This window comes from Syzygium oleosum, unplaced genomic scaffold (assembly GCF_021117445.2).
Source record: "Syzygium oleosum isolate NSW1041296 unplaced genomic scaffold, Sole_v2.1 Sole_v2.17, whole genome shotgun sequence".
Taxonomy (NCBI): domain Eukaryota; kingdom Viridiplantae; phylum Streptophyta; class Magnoliopsida; order Myrtales; family Myrtaceae; genus Syzygium; species Syzygium oleosum.
The window spans coordinates 7,555,433-7,578,677 of NW_026607501.1; the positions used below are offsets into that span (position 1 = coordinate 7,555,433).

The window sequence follows — 23,245 nt, forward strand, 5'->3', positions numbered from 1 at the left end:
TCATCGCTCAAAGGCCACCTTATAACCTTGACTCTCTCTCCGACTCTCTTGCTCTGCATCCTCAATTCGCTGAAAGATGCCATGTTTTACCAAAAAGCGTGGAAGAATTGCCTGCAACAGAAAGAAAGAAACAGAGAATATTGATGAAGATCAAAGAAAGCAGGACCCGCAAAAGAAGAAACCAAAAAAAAGACATCGAGGGAACGGTTAGCTGCTGAAAGGTGGGGCCCACAGTGAGTAAAATGGTCACATCACTGTTTTAGGGAGTGTTTTAGCCAAATTAAGAGTGGAAAAAGCGCGGCCCGTTGTTCAATTATAACTTTAATACTTGTCATTACCACGTAGTTTGTATGTTTTAACTTCTCTACTTTCATTTTTATGAAGTGAATCTAGTAGTCCAATGTTTAATTATTTTTATGCCATCATAGCATGACGTTTTAAAAGATACTTTAAAAAAAAAGTAAAAATATGACAAAGTTAAGTAAATAAAAAATTCTAAACATCCATTATTATCATGCAAATGCAATAGAAAATGCTCCCTAGAACATTATTACATATAATACTATCGTTGTCTTGATTACGTGGTATCATTAGCTGTTGAAAAGAAATTATGACCATTGTAATGGCATTAGAAGACAACCTATTCAAACCATTTGCAAACACGTTTCTTTTTGTCAATTATAAAGGCATCAACATTTTCATAGAATCATCAATGAAAAGAAAATTATCCTCAAAATACAAATATACTGCAATAATAACAAGTTGCATATGCAACTTAACAAAAGATATTGTCTGTGGCTCCTCTAAAAAAGGTTACTCTCTCGGAAAAAAAAATATTTTACTTGAATCAAATAATATAAGTTTTTAATTACATCAACAAGAGAGTCATTATTCACTTAACACAATATATATATATATATATATATATATATATATATATATATATATTAAGGAATAATTTTCAATGTTATTGTGCAAGAAGCTCCAAATGAACTTGTTAACATGATTAATTGCCGTTCTCTATTAACAGTTTCATCATCGACATATACATTTAAGCAATTTGGGTTTTCTTCAATTTTGCCTTTCGTAAAAACAATACAATGAAAGATGAGTAAATTGTGTATAATGCATTTATCAACCACAATATTCAATCTTCGAGTATGTTCTCGTAAATTTGTACCGAAAATCGAAGTTGAAATATTCATGATTATGAGGATTATCTGGGAAAATAAAGTTAATAATTGGCGGAATAATTTTAGAACATGACAAACATGAATGAAACTTTAAAATGTAATGAATGTGGAAGAAGCGGCTAGGGTGGAAAAAAGTTAATTAAAAGGGAAGTGGGTAATTTTATCTTTTAATAAAATTGAAAAAAAAAGAAGAAGAAAAAAGGTAAGAAATAATCTTAAATCGAGAGTAAGACCTGCAAGGGATAATGTAGTCAATTTGATGTGATAGAGGTCGGTGTCCGGAGCCAATAAGAAGGTGGAAATAGCACGCGTCAGAGCAAAATATACGGTGTGTATATACCTTTCATTTTCGATTTGGCATGCAAAACAACGTTAAGCCACCGCTCTAGAAATCTTCCTTCATCAAACTAATTAAAAAGGAAGGACAATAATTACTCGTTCAATCCTGGGTTGTAAGAAAGATAGCTTTATTGCAAAGGGAAGGGAAAGTCTTGGACAGCTCGGGCTGACCCCGAATGGCGATCAATTCAGTAAGGTGCCAAGCGAATTAAGCGAGATAGAATTTAATCATGGGATATGTTTAGTGCTGCCGGTAAGAAACTCAAGAATTCTCCCTCCCTCACCCATCTGTGGACTACACAAGAAAGAAACCCCACTCCAAGAAAAAAAAAACCGTAACACAGTTATTCGTTGTCCCGATTTGTATAAAGGTAAAATAATCTTAAGCTTCTTATGGTTTCACATAAAATGAATTTTGGTGGAAAATATTTCCAATTTCTTATTTTTGGTTGTGTTTTGCAATTTATATGGAAGTGATTTGCTAACGTTTGTTATTGAAAAATTATGAAACGCTTGTGAGTAAAATTATCGCATACAGCACTATGTTCCAGGTTCACGCGCCGGGGATCCAAGTTTGAGAGTCGGGGACTTGGGCTCAGGTGCCATGATCTTGGGCACATCCACCGGGGACCTAGTCACGGTTGTCGAGGTCTCAAGCTTGGCCTCAAGGAGCCAAGGCCCGAGCACCGAGGTCCCAAGCTCATCCTCAAGACCCAAGTGCAGTCGCTGCCGACTTGGGCATGAGCGCTGAAGTCCCAAATGTAAGAATTTCCTAATGTGGGCTTTATTAATTGAAATTAACTGAATTAGTTTGGTCTAATAAATGTGATATATGTTGGTTCTTAATAAGTCTAATATGGGGCTGGCTAGTATGGGCCGAGTACGGCCCGGCTCGTAATGAGAGATCCCGTGGTCGAAAACTCTATAAATAGCACCCAAGTCATTTCCTTAACCAGATGATGTACAATCTGGCTCACATACGAATCTAGAGTAGAATTTCTTCACGTGAGTGACAATCTCATTAGGCCAGCGTCCGACAAAGGGTATAAGGGAGATGCACAAGAGTTCGTGTTCGGAAACCGTCGCCAATTCTGCGTTAAGTTCGATGGATTCCAAACCAGATATGTGAATAGATAATTTCTCTATTTACGTGAATAGATAATTTCTCTATTTACGTGTTTCGGTTTCTGTTTATGGTGATCCTGGGTGTGCCATTTTCGTGGCCAATATGTGGTATCAGAGCCTGTCATAGATTAGAACTGAAACATGCGGGTTAAGATCGTTTTCGTTTTGACCAAGAGGTTTTTGCCACTTTTCGGAATTTTTGGTCGGATAAAAGTTGAATTTTATTGCATATTTGAAATCTACTTGTTGAGATGAGAAGATTGATGGGCGGCATGTCACTGGGGGAGGCCGCACGGGCCTTCACTCGCCGACACACGCTGTGGGCGCGGCGGCGCTTGACGGCCACGTGCGGCCGTGACTAACCGGCGCATCTCCCCGCCGGTAACCGCCAGTAACCACTGACATGACGTCAGAGAGGGTGCGGATCCGGGTTGACCCGGACCCTAACCTGACCCGACCCCACTGATCACCCAACCCGAATGTCGACCCGACCCGACCGTTGACCAGACCGGTCAACCGGTCGGACTTGCGTTTCAGACTGGTTGACCGGCTGAACATGCGCGCACGCGCCGTTCTTTCCGGCGACGCGTCAGGGTGCGTTCGGCATCCGTTTGGGACGTTCTTGGTACCGATGTGCTCGTATCGAGATTCTCTACATTGTAGTGTATTTATTTTTAATGGTTGAAGCTTTTAAAGATTTGAAAATACATATAGAACCCTATATACAGTTATTTTTAGGGTATTTTTGCATATTTTCGTGTATTTCTCTATGGTTTCGGAAATGCATATGGAAGCTCACATGTATATCACCACATAAGGAATGTGTAGAGTGTAATTCATTGTCTATCAATGAATGGAACAATATAATTAACATGACATGTAATTTCAGATATATATGTTCCTGTCTTTATATCTAACATTATATGTATACATTGAATGTGATACATAAAGCTCATATCCCTAGTATGAGAGATTTTCAAGGATTCAGTTGGGTAGTGATTGCCAAAGTGGCACATTTGACTGGATTTGAGAAATATCGGTCTCATATTGTAGTGGAATGTCTCCTGTTCTAATGCATGGTCATACTCCCAAAGGAGGTGATTTTGTATTGGTTCATGGAGAGATGCATGTATGGCATGTGCTTGAGGAATGACTGATCTTAGTAGTTCATACACCCAAAGGTGGTGATTTCACGAAAAATTAGAATATGTTCTCATGGCCGCTGTCATGTAGAGACTGTACAACTGCATGTCATATTTCTGCCCAAAGGTGATTATGTGATGATATATGTAACTTTCTGCATAAGTACTCACATGATGTTGATTGTATTGTTTGTTTGTTATCTAGTCACCTTTTCTGTAAACGGCAATGCCATTTCCATTAAGGTCCTTACTGGGTTGAATTTTAAGAAATGGAAAGAAGATTTTCTATTTTGAATGGAGCTGGCAAATGTTCACATTGCTCTTACAAAGGATAAGCCGGCAGATATCACGGCCACCAGTGCTGAAGCTGAGAAAGCGCACTATGCTGCTTGGGAAAAGAGCAATCGGATTTGCTTATTGACAATGAAGAAATCCATTCAATACCATTTGAAAAGTGGTTTGCTAGCTGATTGTACTGCTAAGGAAATAATGGCAGCCTTAGAAGCTAGAAACCGCATTTCATCTAATGCTGAGGTTGGTACACTTCTTCAAAGGCTCTTCAATATGAAATATGATGGTACTGCTGGGATTAGAGATTATATCCTTAGGATGGTAGACCTAAAGACAAAGCTTCAAGCTCTTAATGTTTCCATTCCTGATGCTTGCATTGTGCATCAAGCCCTGAACACCCTTCCACCTGATTTTGGGATTATAAAGACAAATTACAATTCCCAAGATGAGACTTGGTCGGTTAATGACTTCATAGCTAGGGTGGTAGTAGAGGAAGAGAAACTTAAGAAGGAAAGAGGGCATCTAGCCTTATATGTTTCTGATTCGCACAAAAGGAAGAATAAGAAGTTCAGAAATCGTACTCATAAAGATACTTATGAAACTATCGGTCAATCTAATGATATGGGTTAAAAAAAAAACATCATTCAAGAAGGATGGTGACTGCTGCTTCTTTTGTAAGAAGAAAGGTCACATAAAGAAGGATTATGGAAAGTTCAAGGCTTGGATCTCCAAACGTGAGCCTGCAGGTAATGATTCTTTGGCACTCATTTGTGAATCCAACCTATTAGAAGCACCATCCAGTTCTTGGTGGCTTGATAGCAATGCAACTAATCATGTTGCGTTTACCATACATGGATTCATAAACCGGAGGATGCCAAATCAGGATGAATCAAGACTCACTGTGGGAAACAACGAGAAAGTCGACGTGGTGTTTGTGGGAGATGTTATCTTAATTCTAGACTCTGGTTTTAGATTAATGTTAAAATATACTTTTTATGTATCTTTTTTTAGATGGAATTTAGTTTCCGTATCGTGTTTGGACATGTATGGCTACTCTTTTGAAATTAAGAACAATGTTATTTCTTTGTTTCATGATTCAAACAAGGTTGGGTACTGTAATATGTCCAATGGATTGTACAGATTGTATTTGTCTCCCAATGACATATATGTCACTTATACGGCTGAAAAGGCTGTTTCCAAAAGACCTTTACCTAAGGAACAGTCTTATGTATTGTGGCATAAACGGCTTGGTCACATCTCTAAGGATAGAGTAGAAAGACTGATAAAAACTAACATCCTGCCTGCTCTTAAAAATGACCTAGAGACATGCATAGACTGTTGTAAAGGTAAAATGACCAAGATAAGGAAGAAAACTGCAGTCCGAAGTTCTGACCTGTTGAAGGTCATTCACACTGATATTTGTGGACCTTATACAACAACCTTGTGTAAAATTTTTTATTTCATCACATTTATTGATGACTATTCCCGATGTGACTATCTGTACTTAATTAAAGAAAAGTCAGAGCCTCTTCACAATTTCAAGATTTTTCGGACTGAAGTCGAGAAACAGTTAGGAAAGTTCATAAATATTGTTAGATCTGATCGAGGTGGAGAGTATTATGGCAAGCACGGCGATGCTGGACAGCTTCAAGGGCCATTTGCCAAATACTTGGATGATTTTGGGATAGTGGCTCAGTTTACTATGCTTAGAAGTCCTGAGCAGAATGGTGTGGCCGAAAGGCGCAATCGCACCCTTACGGAAATGGTGAAGAGTATGATTAGTAGGATAAACTTACCTGATTTTTTGTGGGGTAAAGTTTTGAAAACAGCTTTGTACATTCTAAATCGTGTTCCTACTAAACTTGTCCCATTGACTCCTTTTGAGTTATGGACTGGACGTAAGCCTAGCTTAAACCATCTTAAGATTTGGGAATGTCCTGCAAAAGTGAAGTTATATAATCCAACATTAAGTAAGTTGGACTCTAGAACCACTCGGTGTTACTTTGTATCTTACCTGGATTATTCAAAGGGATATCGGTTCTATAATCCCAATGGAGGCACAAGAATTGTGAAATCACAGATAGAGAAGTTTCTAGAGTTTGATGTGGCCGAAGAAAGTAGTTACTCACAGACTATTGAGGATAATAGTACGGTGGGTAATGTTATATCTTTTTCTCCTCCCATACAGAAAATTATGGAGACTCCCACACCACAAACTGAACCTATTGAGGCTCAGGATCCTATTGTTGAGACAGCTCCTGATGAAGTTTCTCAAGCCTCTTAGGTGCAGGATGAGACTGTTGCTACTCCAATTAGGAGATCCATTAGAGAGAGACGATTAGCTATACCACCGGACTATTTAGTCTATATAGGAGAGCAAGACTATGATATCGATTTTGTGACTGATCCAGTGACTTATGCAGAAGCTGTTTCTTGTCCTCAGTCGGAATTATGGTTAGATGCAATGAGAGATGAAATGCAGTCTATGAAGCATAATGGTGTTTGGGAACTTGCTGAATTACTTGAAGGTCACAGATCTATTGGCTGCAAATGGGTATATAAGACTAAAAGGAATTCCAAAGGAAAGATTGAGAAGTTTAAAGCCAGATTGGTAGCCAAGGGTTTCACTCAGAGAGAAGGAGTAGACTATGAAGCAACTTTTTCTCCAGTCTCTTCTAAAGATTCTTTCAGAGTGATCATGACATTGGTAACTCATTTCGATATGGAGTTACACCAGATGGATGTTAAAACTGCCTTTCTCAATGGAGACATTAATGAAGAAGTCTATATAATGCAACCCGAAGTACGCTTGTATGTAGACTGAAAAAAACTATTTATGGTCTCAAGCAAGCTTCTAGACAACGGTACTTGAAGTTTCATAGTGTTGTCACTTCATTTGGTTTTGTTGAGAATAAAGTAGATCAATGGATATACTCCAAGGTCAGTAGGAGTAAATTCATTTTCCTTATACTCTATGTGGATGATATTCTGCTTGCGAGTAGTGACCTTGGTTTACGACATGAGACGAAGCGGATGTTGTCAAAGAACTTTGATATGAAGGACCGTCGTGAGGCGTCTTTTGTCCTTGGTATTGAGATTCATAGGAATCGTTCTTCCCGACTATTGAGTTTATCTCAGAGGGCATATGTTGATCGTATCTTAGAAATATTCAACACGCAGTAATGCAAGCCAGGAATTGCTCCTGTCATTAAGGGTGATAAGTTGAGTCTGTCACAGTGTTCTCATTCAGATTTTGAGAAAGCCTAATGAAGAATGTACCTTATGCTAATGCACTTGAGAGTATTATGTATGCTCAAGTATGTACTAGACCAGATATTGCTTTTGCAACAGGACTTCTAGGCAGATATCAGTCAAATCTAGGACACGATCACTGGGTTGCTGCCAAGAAGGTTTTGAGGTACTTAAAGAGGACAAGAAATTATATGCTGATTTACAGATATGTTCAGGACCTGCAGCTAGTAGGGTATTCGGATGCAGACTTTGCTGGCTGTTAAGATGACAAGAAGTCGACAACAGGGTACATTTTTCTATTAGCGGGAGGTGCAGTATCATGGAAAAGCAAGAAACAGAAATCCATTTTATCCTCTACCATGCAAGAGTTAGGCTATTTAGCTTTGGAACCTCATTAGAGAATTGACCGTATTTGATTTCGTGGATAGACCCATACAGTTGTATTGTGATAACAAAGCTGAAGTATTATTTGTCAACAATAACAGAGGTCTCAAGGGGTCTAAGCATATGGAGGTCAAGTTCCTGACCATAAAGGAAACAGTTCAGAATGGTGACATTGCAGTAGAGCACATTTCGACATATGATATGATTGCAGATCCACTAACTAAAGGCCTTCGCCCTTGTGTATTTGATCGACATGTCATTAACATGGGCTTAGGAGTATCATGTGATATTGTTAATTAGTGGGAGATGTTCAGTCTTGTGTTGCTCTTATGAAATTTGTATATGATTTTGTTACATTTTGTAACATTTGGATATGTATCAACTTTTTGCATTTAATGAGGCATTTGTGAATGTAATTTTATCACGTTGAGTATGTATAATATTTGATGAAAATCTCGAGGCATTGTGTAAACTTTGAGTACAAGCTAGGGGCATTCTTGGTATTAGCTTTATCGATATGTCTTGTTACACATAAGGAATAGTTAACTATAAGGGTAAGACATATGTATGTTCGTTGGAACCATGAAGGATATTCTCTAGTGACACACTAGGTTTTGTGACACTTGAGGAGAGAGAATTTGGACTGACAAAATAGACAATACATGAAGTATCACTCATTATGAGGTATTGTCCATTTACCATACTACTATATTGAATCAATATTAGTAAAGTTGAAAGTACTCGTGACCATGGAAGGCTTTGCGTTAGTACATGTAGTTACCGACATGATTCGATGTTCGAAACTTTATGGGATCGGATTGACTATTAAGAATAATTTCTAGACCAACATAAGGGTGCGCACACAGTTTTGTTTCAATTAATATAGCCCATGTGGGAGAATGTAAGAATTTCCTAATGTGGGCTTCATTAATTGAAATTAACTAAATTAGTTTGGTCTAATAAAGGTGAGATATGTGGGTTCTTAATAAATCTAATATGGGGCTGGCTAGTGTGGGTCGAGTACGGCCCGACCCGTAATGAGAGGGCTCGTGGTCGAAAACTCTATAAATAGCGCTCAAGTCCCTCCCCTAACCAGATGATGTACAATCTGACTCACATACGGATCTAGAGAGGAATTTTTTCTCATGAGTGGCAATCTCATTAGGCCAGTGTTCGACAAAAGGTATAGGAGAGATGCACTTGAGTTCGTGTTCGAAAACCGTCGCCAATTCCGCGTTAAGTTCGATGGATTCCAAACTAGGTACACGAATAGGTAATTTCTCCATTTACGTGTTTCGGTTTCTATTTATGGTGATCCTGGGTGTGCCATTTTCGTGGTCAACACCAAACATAGGCCCTAGGGTCTTGGGCTTAGTATTGGGTCCCATGAGGATGGGATAGGAGCCTTAGCATCCGATTCAGCGACGGCATGCTCGAGACCCCTACGCTCTGGTCCCCGACACACATACCCAATTACTCGACCAGGACTCGGACTCCGACAATCATGCTTGAGTCCCTAGAAACCTAGTGCAAGACCTTAGCTCCCACACTCAAGACCCAACAGCTTGTTAGCAGCCTCTTGAGGATGAGGTCGAGTCCCTCAAAGCCAAGGTTGAGAACCCAATGGTCGAACCCTGGACTCTAAACCTTGTGCAGGAGTCCCAACTGATTGGGCCTGAATTTCTTGAGGACCGGCCTAGGACCCCGGCTCTCACGCCCAGGTCCCTCGAGGCCGAGCCCTAGACCCAGGCTGTAATGCACTAAAATGTCACGCACAACATGTATCCTTTATTTAAACATTTTCTCATTAATAGTAGCATACGCAATCACACCAAAATGTCAATACATAGATTCCTTCAAGATTAACATCATTCGATTTAACATACATAAACATTTATGTACATTCTCTATCTTAACATCCTTACAACGGTGATCAACAACTACCAAAGAATACAAAACATAGTCCTGGAAAAGGTTGCGGTCACCTAACACCTTCACACCACTCTTGCACCAAAATCTTGCTTGTACAAAAGTAAAGTTTTAAACTATGGATCGACAATCTCGCCCGTTGACACATCGCTATCACCATGGAAGCCGGGGGGACCATCAAAGCCCCTTAGTGATCCAGAAAAGTTTCAGGATCTCATTGTGTTGTGACAGGTCATTAGGTGGAAAAGTAATTATCTCCTACATAATTGCACAGATAAAAAATTATTCCCATAACATGTCAACTAAAGAAGAGTTGTGATAGTCCATTGACAACAAACAGTCATGTGACATAGGGACCAAGAGAAGACTGCAGTTTACAACTAATCAAGCGCAAACGTTCAAATCATACAAATTCCAAAAGAGTCGTCTTCCTATCCAAGAGTCATCAGCTATGTCAATGTCCGATTTAGATGGGCCTCGTCCACATCTTGTGTATCACTTGCCCGTGCCGCCGTGCGCCATGAACTTATCTAAAGGAAAACAGGTCTTACCTATACGCCTTCCATCCAAGTCTTATTCAAGTCCTTTCATGGTCCCATAATCAGCCACTTCATGCCCCAAATTGCTGTAGATCATGATAAATTATTCACTATCAACTCAATGCAACAGGAACAATCATTAATGTTATATTCCGATGCAACCCAAGTTCTCTCTATCCATGACTTGACATCAAGGCACGACTGTTTGTGTCCCCAATCCTAACAATTTGAAGCACCCACATGAACACTCGCGTGTTGCCTAAGTACATTGTTATTTAGAGCGCCTTGTTGCGTAAGAGGTAATCAAATTTTCTTTGTCATTCCTGCTTTTGCATTGACCACATTTTTGTGTTTGACTTTGTCTGTTCTATCAACTGTTATGACGAATTGTGAAATTTATATGCAATAAGGTCATTGAGAACTCATGGAAACCGAATTCCACTTGGATCTCGGTTTGGTTTTTGATTACGGAACTCTCGAAAATCGTCCCTCCATTTGACGTTAGTTTGATCTCCAAGTATTATGAGGCCCACAAAGTAGGTGCCACATCCACATTGCCATCACTTAGTTCTTGTCTTCATGATGAATTAAACCTACCTTAAACGAAAGATTTTTAAAGTGATTTAGCCGGATCGGAGGAAATATAAAACGTTGTGATGCACCTACTGAAGTATTCATTAGAACTTGACATGTGATTTTAGTTAAGCTAAATGGCGATCTTGGCCTTTCTTTTACTTTGAAATTATGAATGAGCACATGCAAGAATTCATGCCTGCCAATCGTCTTCCTTGTGTTTTGCATAATCAGGATATTGAAAATGAAATAATTCTTTATTAGGTATAGTTAACGAAACATCGTGAAAGTGTCAGCTGACAAGATCGGTATAGAATCTATTGGTGAAACGTGAAAGGTATAAATATTATAGCGCATAATTGTTATACCTTTCACGTTTTACCGATAGATCCTATACCGATCATTAAACAATCTTGTCAACTGACACTTTTAGAATATTTCGTTAACCATACCTAATAAAAAATTATTTCATTTTCAATGTCCTGATTTTGCAAATGTAAGAAAGACGATATTTGAAAAGTGATAGATTTCTACATGTTGATGTTCAACAAATGTTCCTCAACATTCGACGACAATTGGCAGGCATGAATTCTTGCTTGTGCTCATTCCTAATTTCATTGCACGTCTAAACTAAAAAAGGGACAAAGATTGCCATTTAGCTTAAAGTAAACTACAGTCACATGTCAAATCCTAATAAATAATTTCAATAGGTGCATCACAATTTTTTAAGGGTTAATACCACGAAAAACCCCAAACTAGTACACTTGTAACAAATTTACTCCAAACTAATTTTTTGACTACTAAAAGCCTCAAATCGGAATACCTATGACAAATTTACCTTCTGTTAATTTCCATTAAATTTTATCGTCAAATTGCTGAGTTGGATAACACCTGACAGTTGGTGGGTGTACCGGTTGGGGTTTTATGTTACATGTGTACCAGTTTGTGATTTTTTATTGTATTAATCTAATTTAACGGAAATTAACATAAGGTAAATTTGTCACACGTATACCAGTTTGAGGTTTTTGATAGTCGAAAAATTAGTTTGGAGTAAATTTGCCACAAGTATATCAGTTTCGGGTTTTTGATGGTCAAAAAATTAGTTTTGGATAAATTTGTCGCATGTATACTATTTTGGGATTTTTTGTGGTATAAACCCATTTTTTAAATTTCCTCTAGCTAAGTCACTTTAAAAATCGTTCATTAAAGGTAGGTTTATTGCATTAGGAAGACAATAACTAAGTGATGGCAATGTTGTTGTGGCACTTACTTTGTGAGCCTTATAATACTTGTAGATCAACTTGACGGATGGAGGGAAGACTTTCCAGAGTTCCGTAATCAAAAACCGAAACGGGATCCAAGGGGAATTCGGTTTCCGTAACTTCTCATGAGTTCTCAACGACCCTATCGCATATAAATTTCACAATTCATATAAATTTCACAAATCATCAGACCATTTGATAGGATAGACAAAGTCAAACACAAAAATGTGGTCAATGCCAAAGCAGGAACTAGAAAGAAAATTTGATTACCTCTTCAAGCAGCAAAGGGCTCTAAAGCTAACAATATACTTAGGCAACACATAAGTGTTCATGTGGATGCTCCAAACAACGTATCTCCTTAGAGATGAAAAGCCGTCGACGTCCGAATCGTAATGTTCTGAACTGGGATGAGATTGTTTCGAGCCACGACCAACAAGCTCTGATTTCTCCAGTATGACACGGCAAAGCAACAGATGTTGTAGGCCATCCTTATCTAAATGAGATGTCTTAATGCTGCTAAAGCATTACAATGAAACTATCTAAGGCCAATATTATTGCATGCACAAATATTGAAGCAAGTCAAGAAACAACGTGCTTGCGGAACATACTCGATCTACGATATTTAACCGACCATAGCTTAAAAGGAATTCACAATAACGCGCTAAATCAACATTTCTTCGTGATAGTATCACTTTGCAAATAGTAACTCTCGATTAGTTATGCTATTAATAGTGGCAGATTTAATGCTGCCAAGGCATTAGCAAGAAACCATCTAAGGCCAATGTCATCATAGGCACAACATTCTAACATGAGTATAGAAACATGATCGCAAAATATGCTCATTCTATTAGATATAACCGATCATATCTTACAAGGGAAACATACTAAAACGCTAGATTAACATATCTTCATTATCGTACCACTTTACAAAGAGTATCTTAAAAGGGAATTAAAGTACCTTTCGAGAGGATGATTAGCAGGAGAGAAAAAACTCCACAACCATATAAGCCATTGTTCTCAGGCTTACCACTGTAGTCAAAGCCATAGGACAAGATCTTGGACACTTTTTCCTTCGTGGTCGCATACCATGCGTACCTCACGTTGGTGGTGTCGCCGCCGCCTTTCTTCTACGCTGCTTGTGAGTAAAGTTGAAAAGCTTGGGCCCGTGCTTTAGCTGAGAAACTGGAGTAGCAATTCTGGTGGATTGCCACCACGGTAACTTGTGCCCCAAGCGCACCTAGCCGTGAGACGAATCAGTGGTGGACCTTGTCTCCCTCACTGAGTCCCATTAACCCACTGCCGATGAACCGCAACAGAGTTGTCTCAGATTGATCAGCGGAGAGTATTTTCAGATTGATCAGCGGAGACAACACTCTCGCAATCGGAGATGGACAAATCCGAAACCTGTTTATCCATCGGATCGTTCAGATCTGGACGGTTGACATTGATTCACAAAAATGTGCATTTAAAAAAATTACGCATCGATTCAGAAAAATTTTACAACCGCTAAAAAAAAACGACCGCAAAATTGGTACAGATCGAAGAAAGAAAAATTGAATCGCGGAACAAATGAAGATCAAAAGCATTTAATTCATGAAGTGATAATTTCAGAACAGAGCCTCGCGAATCACCACCAACGAGAGATTCTCAAGGTTTAGTCGTTAGAAGAAGCAAACAAGATTTTAAAAACAAAAGCAAACAAGTTTAGTCGATGGACATGAAATGAGAAAGTTGACAATCTAATTCTCAGCAACAAAAGCATGCACCTCTGGATGCTTACAGAGGCTTTCAGGAAGGACTGCGATCAAATCAAAGACGAAGGACTCTTACTCAATTTCTCCAGATACAGATTAGAGAAGGACATGAACAAGGAACGAGAGCGGTTGGTCTGCTGTGTGCGTAACGGGTGCCGACGGAGGGAGTGTGTGGGAACGGCAAGATTGAAAGAGGGGGATCTGAGTTACAAGAGAAGGATTTTATAGAAGAGAACCAACGGATTTGCTCTCACGCCTCTCGCACACGTATTGTATAATGATCTTCTACCTTTCAAACCTTCCTTTGGCGGTGTCATTGTGAAGTGCGTGCGTTTCTTATTGAGCCGCTCGTTTTCGCTTTGCATTTTGCCTGGAAATAATAAAAAAAATTCACTAAAAATAGTCTATTCGAATTTGAGGAATTCCGTGCTAGTGTCTCTCATCTAAAGTAAATCAATTGGGATTTTGTCAACGAATGTTCAGGAACACTTGTTGAACATCAAGATGTAGAAATTTGTCACTTTCAAAATATCGTCTTCCTTGCGTTTTGCATGATCGAGACATTGAAAATGAAATAATTCTTTATTAGGTATAGTTAACGAAACACCGTGAAAGTGTCAATTGACAAGATCATTTAAATGATCAGTATAGAATCTATCAGTGAAACGTAAAATGTATAATGTTTATGCATGAAAGCACTATGATTTTCGCTCATTCGCGGAATGAATTGAGACTCTCGAAGTCCCGATATTTGGTCACAAATAGAAATTCAATTGTTAGGTGCCAGAGCCATTACAAGCAACAACATGAGAAATATCGTTATGCGCTATAGATACTAACATTGAAAAATCTACATATTAAGTATGCTTAAGCATGAGAATGCAATGATCACTCGTTCGCAGAATTAATTGAGCTTGTGCACGGATTAATTGAACCTCTCGAAGTCCGAATATTCTAACATAAATAAATATTCTATTGGTGTGTGTCGGGATAAGGGCACCAAAAATGTCATAACTTTCGTATGGCGCTTACTTAAGTGCCATAACTTTAAATCAATCACTTGAATATCATAACTTTTTTTCAACTACTTAAGGGCCATAACTTTCAATTAATCACTTAAGTGTCATAACTCTTTAAAAATGTTCACCACAAGTATTATGCCACGTTGGAGTTTCGGCACTTGGGTGAACATTTTTAACAAATTTTGGCACTTAAGTTATAGATTGAAAGTTATGATACTCAAGTGAATGTTTTTTAAAAGTTATGGCACTTAAGTGGTAAAAAAAAAGTTAAGTGCCATATGAAAGTTATGACACTTGTGGTTTCTTTATCCTGGCACCCACCAATTGAACCTTTATTTATGATAGAATATTCAGACTTCGGGAGGTTCAATTAATCTGAGCAGAAGCTCATTTAATTCCGTGAACGAGCAATCATTGCATTCTCTTAAGCATACTTAATATATAGATTTTTCAATTTTAGTATCTATTGCGCATAACAATATTTTCACATGTTGTTGCTCGTAATGGCTCTGGTACCTAACAATTAAATTTCTATTTATGACAAAAATATCGGGACTTCAAGAGTCTCAATTAATTCTACTAACCAGCAAAAATCATTGTGTTTTCATGCATAAATATTATACCTTTCACGTTTCACCAATAGATTCTATACGTATCATTAAACGATCTTGTCAACTTGACACTTTCAGGATGTTTCATTAACCATACCTAACAAAGAATTATTTCATTTTCAATGTCCTGATTATGCAAAATGCAAGAAAGACAGATATATAGAAAGTGATAAATTTCTATATTTTGATGTTCAACAAGTGTTCCTAAACTTTCGCCGACAATTGGCAGGCATGAATTTTTGCTTGTGCTCATTCATAATTTCATAGCACATCCAACTTAGAAGGAGAGGCCAAGATTGCCATTTAGCTTAAAGGAAACTAAAGTCACATGTTAAATTTACGCCAAAAAAAAAAGTCACATGTTAAATCCTAATGAATACTTCAACAGGTGCATCAGGAAGACAAGAACTAAGTGATGAGAATGTTGATGTGGCACTTTGTGGACCTTATAATACTTTGAGATCAAATTGACATGAGAAAACCGAAACAGGATCTAAGGGGAATTCGGTTTTTGTGACTTCTCCGGAGTTCTCAATGACCCTATTGCATATAAATCTCACCAATTATCAAACCAGTTGATAGAACAGACAAAGTCAAACACACAGATGTGATCAATGCAAAAGTAGGAACATTTGAACAGGAAATAAAGTTTGATTACCCTTTAAGCAACAAGGGGCTCTCAAGCTAACAACATACTCTGGCAACACGTGAGGGTTCATGTGGGTGCTCCAAATAATATCTCTCCTTGGACATGATAAGTCGTCGACGCCCTCAAATGAAACTGTTTCGAACTGGGATGAGACTATTCTGAGCCACGATTGATAAGCTTTGATTTCCCCAATATGACACAGCAAAGCAACATGCTATAGGCCATCTTCATCTAGAGGGGCGGTCTTAACGCTGCTAAAGCATTACAACGAAACTATCTAAGGCCAATATCATCGCATGCACAAATATTAACGTAAGTCAAAAAACGTGCTTGCAAAACAGACTCAATCTACTAGATTTAACCTATCATAGCTTAAAAGTGAATTACAATAGCGCTAAATCAACATTTCTTCATGATAGTACCACCTTCCAAATAGTATCTCTTGCTTTTTTATGCAATTCATAGTGGTGGATTTAACAATGCCAAGGCATTAGCAAGAAACCATCTGAGGCCAATTTCATCATATGCACAACAATCTAACACGAGTACAGAAACAACATTATCGCGAAATATATTCGTTCTATTAGATATAACCAATCATATCTCATAAGGGAAATATGCTAACACGCTAAATTAACATATCTTCGTTATCGTACCACTTTCCGGACAATATCTTAAAAGGGAATTCCATTACCTTTCTAGAGGATGATTATCAGGAGCAAAATAAACCCCACAACCATGCAAGCCATTGTTCTCAGGCTTCCCACAGTAGCCAAAGCCATAGCACAAGATCTTGGACACTTCTTCCTTCAAGGTCACATACCATGCATGCCTCATGTCGGTGGTGCCGCCGCCGCCTTTATTCTACACTGCCTGTGGGTAAAGTTGAAAAGCTTGGGCCCGTGTTTTCGCCGAGAAACTGGAGTAGCAATTCTGGTGGATTGCCACCACGGTAACTTGTAACCCAAGCGCACCTAGCCGTGAGATGAATCTGTCCTTGATATAGCGGTGGACCTTGTCCCCCTAGCTGAGTTCCATCAACCTGCTGGCGATAAACAGCAACAGAGTAGTCTCAGATTGATCAGCGGAGGGTAGTTTCAGATTGATCAGCGGAGACAACGCTCGCGCAATTGGAGATGGACGAATCCGGAACCTGATCGTTCAGATATGGATGGTTGACATGGGTTGCCAGATGGTTGAATTCGTGTGCCACTGCATCAGGAGTGACGGTGTGGACAGTCGGTGACGGACATTGATGGATGTAGTCCAAAGATTTTGACCGAACCTGGAACGTTCCAAAAATGTGGTTAAAAAAATAACGAATCGATTCACAAAAAATTTACAACTGCTAGAAAAAAATGATCGCGAAATTGGTACGGATTGAAGAAAGAAAAATCGAATCGCAGAACGAATGAAGATCAAAAGCTTTTAAATTCATGAAGTGACAATTGCAGAATAAAGCCTCGCGAATCACCAACCCAATACACTAACGAGATTCTCGAGGTTTAGTCGTCGAAAGAAGCAAACAAGATTTTAAAAAACAAAGATAGCGACGGACAAGAAATGAGAAGGCTGACAATCTGATTCTCAGCAACAAAAGCATGCATCTCTGGATGCGCACAGAGGCTTTCAGGAAAGTGAATTTCGTCGGCTTCAATAAACACTGCGATCAAAGCAAAGACGAAGGACTCTTACTCGATTTCTCCATATACAGAATAGTGAGGGACAAGAACAAGGAACGAGAGAAGCAGAAGTTGGCCTGTTGTGTGCGTAACGGGGTTGATGGAAGGAGTGTGTGAACGGCGAGATTGAATGAGAATAGGGTTTGTACTTGAAGAAGAGGGAAGAGGGCGATTTGAGTTACAAGAGAAGGATTTTATAGAAGAAAACCAACAAAATTGCTGTCATGCCTCTCACACGTATTGTATAAGGATCCTCTACCTTCCAAACCTTCCTTTGGCGGTGTCATTGTAATGCGCACGCAGTAGCCATTCGGTTTCGCTTTGCATTTTGCCTAGAAATAAAAAAATAAAAAAATCACAAAAGAAATCTTTTCAAATGCGAGGAATTCGGTGCTAGTGTCTTTCATCTAAAGTAAATCAATTGGCCAATAGGCAATAAGCATACGACCCTGCTGGTTAAGGGATTGGAGAGGGGCGCTGGTATCACAGATGTGAGGTTCAATTTTCGCGCTCTACAAAAGGCAAAGTAAAAGTCAGAAAGTGAGGAGAGTTAGAAATAGAACAGATAAAAAAAGGGTAAATCAATTGGGATTTTGCCAACGAATGTTACGGAACACTTGTTGAACATCAAAATATAGAAATTTATCATTTCCAAAATATCGTCTTCCTTGCATTTTGCATAATTAGGACATTGAAAGCTCCGTTGACAAGATTGTTTAATCATTAGTATAGAATCGTTCGGTGAAACGCAAAAGGTATAATATTTATGTATGAAAGCACTTCGACTCTCACTTGTTCACAGAATTCATTGAGACTGTACACAGAATTAATCGAACCTCCGAAGTCCCGATATTCCATCATAAATAGAAACTCCATAGTTAGGTGCCAGAGCGATAAGAGCAACGACATGAGGAAATATTGTTTTTCGTTATAGATGCTAAAATTGAAAAAAAATTACATATTAAGTATGCCTTAAGCCTGAGAACCCAATGATTGCTCGTTCGCGGAACTGTCCTTCACCATGACGTTCAAAGCGGGCAACCTCCCCGTCTCTCCCCCACCGTTTTGCTTGTAAATTGGTAAAATCTATTACAGACCAAATGGAGAGGATAAGACAGAGATTTTCACGATTTATTTTTTTGGCTTTTTTCATTTATTGGTAAAATTATAAATTACAAACCAAATAGAGAGGATAGGATCTTGATTTTTATAATAACTCTTTTCGGCTCCTTTCTAATTCATTTGGTAAAATCATTAATTACAGGCTAAATGGAGAGGATAGGACCTAGATTTTCATAACACCTTTTTTTGACATTTTTCTTTTTAATTTGGTAAAATTATTAATTACAAGCCGAATGGAGAGGATAGGGAAGAGATTTTCATAATATCCTTTTTTTGGCATTTTTCTTATTTATTTGGTAAAATTATTAACTACATATCAAATGGAGAGGAGAGGGCAGATAATACCTCTTTTGGCTTTTTCTAATTTATTTGGTAAAATTGTTAATTACAGACCGAATGGAGAGGATGGGGCAGAGATTTTTCATAACATCTTTTTTGGCATTTTCTTTATTTTCATACTTAATTTGCTTAAGTGGAATTGATATTTGCGGGAATGGTGAGTGGTTGGTGAAAACTTGGATGGATGAGATTGAGACGCAATCAACAGCATTTTATTTAGGGTTAATACTACAAAAAATCTCAAGCTGGTATATCCGTGCCACATTTATCCAAATTAGTTTCTGTGTCAAAAAATAACTGGCACACATGTGCCACATTTAACCCAACTAATATATTTGTGATGCACCTATTGAAGTATTCATTAGGATTTGACATGTGACTTTAGCTTACTTCAAGCTAAATGGCAATCTCGGCCTCTCTTTTAATTGAGAATTGCTATGAAATTATGAATGAGCACAAGCAAAAATTCATTCCTGCCAATTGTCTACGAATGTTCAGGAACAATTGTTGAACATCAAAATATAGAAATTTATCACTTTCAAAATATCGTCTCCCTAGCATTTTACATAATCAGGACATTGAAAATGAAATAATTCTTTATTAGGTATGATTAAAAAAATATTTTGAAAGTGTCAGTTGACAAGGTCGTTTAATGATCGGTTTAGAATTTATCAGTGAAACGTGACAGATAGAATGTTTATGCACGAAAGCTCAATTATTTTCGCTTGTTTTTGGAATTAATTGAGACTCCCAAAGTACTGATATTTTTTTATAAATAGAAATTCAATTGTTAGGTGCTGGAGCCATTACGAGCAACATGAGAAAATATTTTTATTTGCTATAGATACTGAAATTGAAAAATCTACATATTAAGTACGCCTCAAGAACCCAATGATCGCTCGTTAATGAGCTCGTGCTCAGATTAGTTAAACCTCTTGAAGTCCAAAAATTCAATCATAAATAAAAATTCTATTGGTAAGTGCAAGGATAATGACACCACTAAATGCCATAACTTTTTTTTTCGACCACGTAAGTATTATAACTTCTAAAAAAAGTTCATTTTAATGTCATAACTTTCAATCAATCACTTTAGTGCAAAAAAATTTTAAAACGTTCACCCAAATGCTGGAAATCCGACGTGGTATAGTATTTGTGGTGAACATTTTAAAAAAATTATAACACCAATAGATCGATTGAAAAGTTATATGGCATTTAAGTGATCAGAAAAAAAAAAGTTATGATTCTCAAGTGAATGGTGTACATAAGTTTTGACACTCAAGTGATCGAAAAAAAAGTTACGACACTTGTGATGTTCTTTTCCCGATGGGTGCAGAGTGAACATGAGCAACAAAACAAAAATTTATTGCTTCCTGTTGTGGATAATTAGTGCACTAAAATTGAAAAATTTACAAATTAAGTACGCTTTTATAAGATTATTGACAGAATAAAATGGAAAAGCGAAAACATAGAGGGAATACCGACCACAAGAGTGCCCGTAGAACTGTCCTTTTTTTTTTGGTCAGATTGGAACTGTCCCTTTTGTTTTTTTGGTCGGAGGAACTGTTCTTGAACATAACGTCCAATATCTTGGAACTGTCCTCCCCTTCTCACGGTGAGAGGGTGAGAGTCTCACCCACCGTTTTGCTTGTAAATTGGTAAAATAATAAATACAGACCAAATTGAAAGGATAAGACAGATTTTCACAATATATTTTTTGCCTTTCTTATTTATCGGTAAAATTATTAATGACAGGCCAAATGAAGGGGACAAGACCGAGATTTTCATAATACCTTTTTGGCATTTTTCTTGTTTATTTGGTAAAATGATTAATAACAGACCAACCGGAGAGGATAGGGCATAAAATGCCTTTTTCTATTTTTGACTTTTTTACTTATTTGGTAAAATTGTTACTGATGTATCAAATGGAGAGGATAGGGCAGATTATACCTTTTTTCGGCTTGTTTATTTATTTGGTAAAAATGTTAATTACAGACCAAATGGAGAGGATAAGACAAAGATTTTCACAATATCTTTTTTTTGGAATTTTTTATTTATTGGTGAAATTATTAATTACAGGCCAAATGTAGATAGGGCGGGGATTTTCATAATACCATTTTTGCATATTTCTTGTTTATTTTGTAAAATGATTAATTACAGACCAATTGGAGAGGATAGGGCATAAGATACCTTTTTTGGATTTTTTATTTATTTGGTAAAATTCTTAATAATACATCAAGTGGGGAGGATATGGCAGATTATACCTTTATTTGGCTTGTTTATTTATTTGGTAAAATTGTTAATTACAGACCAAATGGAGAGGATAAGATAGAGATTTTCACAATATCATTTTTTGGCTTTTTTATTTATTGGTAAAATTATTAATTACAGGCCAAATGAAGACGATAAAATCGAGATTTTTATAATACCGTTTTTGGCTCTTTTCTTATTAATTTGGTAAAATTATTAATTACACACCAAATGTAGATAGGGCGGAGATTGTCATAATACCTTTTTGGCATATTTCTTGTTTATTTTGTAAAATGATTAATTACAGACCAACTAGAGAGGATAGGGCAGAAAATACCTTTTTTTGGCTTTTTTTTATTTATTTGGTAAAATTGTTTATTACATATCAAATGGAGAGGATAGGGCAGATAATACCTTTTTTTGGCTTGTTTATTTATTTGGTAAAATGGTTAATTACAGACCAAATGGAGAGGATAGGATAGAGATTTTCATTACATTCTTTTGGGCATTTTCTTTATTTTCATACTTAAGTTGTTTAAAGGGTATTGATATTTGGGGTAATGGTGAGTGGTCGGTGAAAAGCTGGATGAATGAGATTGAGACAAGATTAACAGCATTTTATTTAGGGCTAATACTTACCAAAAACCCCCTAAACTGGTACACACGTGCCACATTTACCCCATTTTGTGTTAAATTGGGATTGTTTTGGGGGGGGGTAAATGTGGCGTTGGTGCACTAGATTAGAGTAAATGTAACACACGTGTATCGGTTTGGAATTTTTTGTCAAATAAAAGTTATTTTGGGATAAATGTGACATGAGGTAACTAGTTTGAGGTAAATGTGACACAGGTATACCACTTCGAGATTTTTTGTGATATTAATTCTTTTATTTATTTGTTTTTTATCTTTAATTCCATGATATCTTTTGTGCGCATTGAATATGTGCAATTGGCAGGCACGAATTCTTGCATGTGCTCACTCATGGCACGTCTAATTTAAAGAGAGGCCAAGATTGCCGTTTGCTTAGAGTGAATTAAAGTTACATGTCAAATCTTAACGAATACTATAACAATTACATCTCATTTTTTTTGTAATTTATCCGGCTAAAGCGCTTTATAACTAGCCACTAGCTAATAACGTGTTGAATTCTTTAGTATTATTTGCCCCTTCTAGTGTGTGCGAACATTTAGCTAGTTAGCTGTGAGGAGAGAACGTTCATTTCTCGTGTGACAAAATTAAAAAGGGAGAAGTGAAGAGGGTGGTTGAGACATAGAGAGAAAGAGAAATCAAGGAATTATTAAAAATCCGGTACATAAACGAAATATATGGCGAGTATATACCTTTCATTTTCGATTTGGCAAAGCAAAACAATGTTAAGCAACAGCTCTAGAAATCTTCATTCATCAAACTGATTAAAGAGGAAGGACAATGATTACTCGTTCAATCCTTGGCTGTAAGAAAGATAGCTTTATTGCATAGGGAATGGAAAGTCTTGGACAGCCGGGCTGACTCTGAATGGCGATAAATTAAGGTGCCAAGCGGATATAGCAAGATAGAATTCAAACATGGGATATGTTTAGTGCTGCCGGACAGAAACTCAAGGATTCTGCCTCCATCACCTATTGGTGGACTTTATAATAAAGAAATCCGGCTCCAACAAAAAAAAAAAAGCTTATTTTGCTGGAAAATGTTTCCAATTTCTTATTTTTTATTGCATTATGCAATTTATATGGAAGTCATTTCCTAACGTTTGTTACTGGAAAATTATGAAACATGTAATTAAGCAAAAG

The 23,245-nt window shown here is 37.5% G+C and overlaps 2 pseudogenes; both read right to left on the bottom strand.

Annotated features, from left to right (window-relative positions):
- LOC115678958 (probable inactive poly [ADP-ribose] polymerase SRO5) lies at nucleotides 1-13,475 on the bottom strand (annotated as a pseudogene).
- A 2,434-nt stretch (nucleotides 13,476-15,909) lies between these two features.
- On the bottom strand, nucleotides 15,910-18,623 carry LOC115678959 (probable inactive poly [ADP-ribose] polymerase SRO5; annotated as a pseudogene).
- Nucleotides 18,624-23,245: the final 4,622 nt, after the last annotated feature.